Below are 5,592 nucleotides of genomic sequence, written 5' to 3' on the forward strand. Positions count from 1 at the left end.
GTGTCTTCATGAAGTTGTCACGCCAACGACTACTTCTACTTCTATGACTAACGCGTTTAGCAATAAAGTAAAGTAGTTTACATGGCGTTCTTCAATGACACGCAGGTCATACAATAAATAAAGACAACTCCTATGGCTCCTGCCGGTTGTCATACTCATCGACATGCAAGTCGTGAATCCTATTACAAGAACATGATCAATCTCATACATCACATATATCATTCATCACATCCTTTTGGCCATATCACATCACATAGCATACCCTGCAAAAACAAGTTAGACGTCCTCTAATTGTTGTTTGCATGTTTTACGTGGCTGCTATGGGTTTCTAGCAAGAACGTTTCTTACCTACGCAAAACCACAACGTGATATGCCAATTTCTATTTACCCTTCATAAGGACCCTTTTCATCGAATCCGTTCCGACTAAAGTGGGAGAGACTGGCACCCGCTAGCCACCTTATGCACCAAGTGCATGTCAATCGGTGGAACCTGTCTCACGTAAGAGTACGTGTAAGGTCGGTCCGGGCCGCTTCATCCCACAATACCGTCGAAACAAGATTGGACTAGTAACGGTAAGCATATTGAAAAACATCAACGCCCACAACTACTTTGTGTTCTACTCGTGCAAAGAATCTACGCAATAGACCTAGCTCATGATGCCACTGTTGGGGAACGTAGCAGAAATTCAAAATTTTCCTACGCGTCACCAAGATCTATCTATGGAGAAACCAGCTACGAGTAGAAGGAGAGTGCATCTACATACCCTTGTAGATCGCTAAGCGGAAGCGTTCAAGTGAACGGGGTTGATGGAGTCGTACTCGTCGTGATTCAGATCACCGATGATCCTAGTGCCGAACGGACGGCACCTCCGCATTCAACACACGTACAGCCCGGTGACGTCTCCCACGCCTTGATCTAGCAAGGAGAGAGGGAGAGGTTGAGGAAGACTCCATCCAGCAGCAGCACAACGGCGTGGTGGTGGTGGAGGAGCGTGGCAATCCCGCAGGGCTTCGCCAAGCACCATGGGAGAAGAGGAGGAGGGAGAGGGGCAGGGCTGCACCAACGAGAGATCAAATCGCGTGTTATGGGCAGCCCTATGCCTCACTATTTATAGGGGGAGAGGGGGCTGCGCCCCCCTCTAGGGTTTCCCACCCCCAAGGGGTGCGGCCAGCCCTAGATGGCAAAGGGGGCGGCGGCCAGGAGGGGGAGAGAGGGGAGGCGCCCACTAGGTGGGCCTTAAGGCCCATCTGGACTAGGGTTTGCCCCCTCCCACTCTCCCTTGCGCCTTGGCCCCTTGTGGGGGCCGCACCAGCCCACCTAGGGGCTGGTGCCCTCCCACACATGGCCCACGCAGCCTTCTGGGGCAGGTGGCCCCACTTGGTGGACCCCCGGGACCCTCCCGGTGGTCCCGGTACAATACTGATATCGCCCGAAACTTTTCCGGTGACCAAAACAGGACTTCCCATATATAAATCTTTATCTCCGGACCATTCCGGAACTCCTCGTGACGTCCGGGATCTCATCCGGGACTCCGAACAACATTCGGTAACCACATACAAGCTTCCTTTATAACCCTAGCGTCATCGAACCTTAAGTGTGTAGACCCTACGGGTTCGGGAGACATGTAGACATGACCGAGACGTTCTCTGGTCAATAACCAACAGCGGGATCTGGATACCCATGTTGGCTCCCACATGTTCCACGATGATCTCATCGGATGAACCACGATGTCAAGGACTTAATCAATCCCGTATTCAATTCCCTTTGTCTAGCGGTATTTTACTTGCCCGAGATTCGATCGTCGGTATACCGATACCTTGTTCAATCTCGTTACCGGCAAGTCACTTTACTCGTTCCGTAACACATCATCCCGTGATCAACTCCTTGGTCACATTGCGCATATGATGATGTCCTACCGGGTGGGCCCAGAGATACCTCTCCGTTTACACGGAGTGACAAATCCCAGTCTCGATCCGCATAAAACAATAGATACTTTCGGAGATACCTGTAGTGTACCTTTATAGTCACCCAGTTACGTTGTGACGTTTGATACACCCAAAGCACTCCTACGGTATCCAGGAGTTACACGATCTCATGGTCAAAGGAAGAGATACTTGACATTGGCAAAGCTCTAGCAAACGAACTACACGATCTTTGTGCTATGCTTAGGATTGGGTCTTGTCCGTCACATCATTCTCCTAATGATGTGATCCCGTTATCAACGACATCCAATGTCCATAGCCAGGAAACCATGACTATCTGTTGATCACAACGAGCTAGTCAACTAGAGGCTCACTAGGGACATATTGTGGTCTATGTATTCACACGTGTATTACGATTTCCGGATAATTCAGTTATAGCATGAATAAAAGACTATTATCATGAACAAAGAAATATAATAATAACTTATTTATTATTGCCTCTAGGGCATATTTCCAACACCTTGGCGTCTAGCCGCTTGGCCTTAGCAAAACTGCTGCCTTTTGCACCTTCCTAGAGCCCTGTGGGCTTTACCCCTTGGCCCAAATAAAGTGTTCTCGTACTCGAACATTTCAGGAAACATCCCAAACCCCTTCCCGAGACCAAACACTATTATCCCACATATCAATTTTTACCTCCGGACTATTCCGGAGCTCCTCATCATGTCCGTGACCTCATCCTGGACTCTAAACAACATTCGGTCACCAACATACATAACTCATATAATACTATATTGTCAACAAATATTAAGCGTGCTGACCCTATGGGTTCGAGAATGATGTAGACATGACCGATACGCTTCTCCGGTCAATAGCCAATAGCGGGACCTGGATGCCCATATTGGTTCCTACATATTCTACGAAGATCTTTATCTGTCGAACCTTTATGACAACATGCGTAGTTCCTTTTGTCCGTCGGTATGTTACTTGCCTGAGATTCGATCATGGTATCTCCATACCTAGTTCAATCTCGTTACCGGCAAGTCTCCTTACTTGTTCTGTAATACATCACCTCGTAACTAACTCCTTAGTCACTTTGCTTGCAAGCTTCTTGTGATGATGTATTACCGAGAGGGCCCAGAGATACCACTCCATCATATGGAGTGACAAATCCCAATCTCGATTCACGCCAACTCAATAGACACCTTCGGAGATACCTGTAGAGCATCTTTATGATCACCCAGTTACATTGTGATGTTTTATAGCACACAAGGTATTCCTCTAGTATCCAGGAGTTGCATGACCTCATGGTCAAAGGAATATGTATTTGACATTAAGAAAGCCGTAGCAATAAACTGAACGGTCATATGCGAAGCTAACGGATGGGTCTTGTCCATCACATCATTCACCTAATGATGTGATCTCGTTATCAAGTGACAACACGTGTCTATCGTTAGGAAACCTTAACCATCTTTTGATCAACCAGCTAGTCTAGTAAAGGCTTACTAAGGACACGGTATTTGTTTATGTATCCACACATGTATTTAAGTTTCCGATCAATACAATTCTAGCATGAATAATAAATGTTTATCATGATTAAGGAAATATAATAATAACCACTTTATTATTGCCTCTAGGGCATATTTCCAACAAGGGATTCATCCCCTCATCCAGTAAATCCCAATCGCTCATGTGGGGAAAGAAGATAGCACGCGAATTCTGCTTCGTTGGCTTTGCTAGATATACGAGGTTAGGTGGGAGGAGCGTTGGCTTTGCTCGATATACTATGAAAGTTAGGTGGGAGGAGCCTCGGATTTCTCTCCCCTCATTCATCGACTGCCTAGTCACACAGATCCATCCTCTTTTTACTCAATATCAGCCACTGAATGTTGCGGGAGAGAAGATGGCGTGAGGATCGTTCGATTTTGACTTCTCAATCTTGTTTCATATTAATATTATTACAGAATAGGATAGGTACGAGGGTCGCTTTGATTGGTCGAACGCGTTGTCCCTCAGAACGATCCCCTTCTCGAATCGATCTCAGTTGTCCGCCTATATTCATTGAACACAAGAGCATGTTGGTGTTCCTGGCTCTATCTGAACTCATCAACCGATCAAATTTTGACACACAGTCCAGCCTTGGGCGTGAGCTGGAGCAGGACCTGAAATATTTCGACACGAATTCCATGCCACGGAGAAATTCAACTGACCATACAACCGGGGAGAACGTCAATTTCGCAAGGCCCGTCGCGTCTAGGTTAGGTCAGGGTAGGATTTTCATATTCACTTCAACTTTAGAACCAGGGGTGGGCCTGAAATGTCTTCAAGAGTCTTGGTGTGAGCGCGGGAGCAAGGCCTAGAATAATATACGACAGGAGCTCTGTTGAGGAAATTTTCTGCAACAAGAAATCTGTTGTAGAAAATACTAATAATACTCTTGTTGCAAAGGGGTGGCTGAGCACGTAGGCACATCGAACGACCATTAGCGTGTCTATCTAATGGTCAGCGAGACGACGTATCTTTTTTTATCATCTGTCGGTCAATGGGTAGCGCTGCCCTTTAAATTATTTACATATTTATGATCTTCTATCATTAAAGTGGAGTTTGTTGGTTTCAATTTCATCGCTTCCACCTTTTCCATCGATATATGCCTTTCTCATTGATTTTTTTCCAAACCACGTGATAACCCTCATCTTTTTTCTAAACCGGTCCTCCACCTCGTTGTTTGTGGTGAAATAAATCCCTTACAAAGCAATAAAGAGAAACCAAATAAATTGCAAATAGCAAAAAATTCCCTTGGAAGCAAACAACAAAATCAACTCATGTAGTTGTACATACATAATCTCAATCACATCATATCTTTCCTTAAATTTTCCTACGGATTTCTTCCTCGGAGCATATCTCAATCTCAACACACAATCAATATTTTCCTATGCTGAACCACCAGAATAAACGTATCCCCATTGTAAGGCACGGGTATTTAGCTACTCCATCTGCTCCTTTATATAGATGTGTATTTTTTATAAAAATCCACAATGTAAGGTGCATTTTTTTGTTCTAATTCTTTGTAATTCCAATCTTGGCCCTTCAGAAAAAGAAAGTATCTCTCCCCTGATTGCATGCATATCTCTTTGTAGAAAAGGAAAGGAAACTACCTCTCTTATGATTGCGTGTACCTCCTCCTTTCCTAGCCTAAATGATTTACTTGCCTCTAATCCACGAATTAGACATTGGTAATTTCGTCCTAAATTTTCTGTAATTATGTGTCTTGGTCACTGTGCTGAAAATAATACACCTTACATAAAGGAATGGAATGAGTATAACTGTTGATGTATAAGTGTTGCCCTAACTATGGCAGAATATTTTTGAGGTGTTAATAAGCAAGACATGCTTTTATTTATCGATAACATCTTTCGTTTTGTTCCAGTATAATTGTTGTTGTACAAGTGTTGTTGTTCCAGTATAAGTGTTGTTGTATAAGTGATGCTTTATATTTAATCATTCACAAATATGTTCACGTCTTGCATGTAATTTAATTTAAAACATTGCATCAAAGTATGATATTCATCCTATGACAAATGAGCAAATCCAATATAGATAATGATCATCCAACATGCTTCAAAATTTAGCCTCTCATGCGAATACAAGTGTCAATTCCATGCACATCAAAAG

The sequence above is a fragment of the Triticum dicoccoides genome, chromosome 5B (assembly GCF_002162155.2).
Source record: "Triticum dicoccoides isolate Atlit2015 ecotype Zavitan chromosome 5B, WEW_v2.0, whole genome shotgun sequence".
NCBI classification, from domain to species: Eukaryota; Viridiplantae; Streptophyta; class Magnoliopsida; order Poales; family Poaceae; genus Triticum; species Triticum dicoccoides.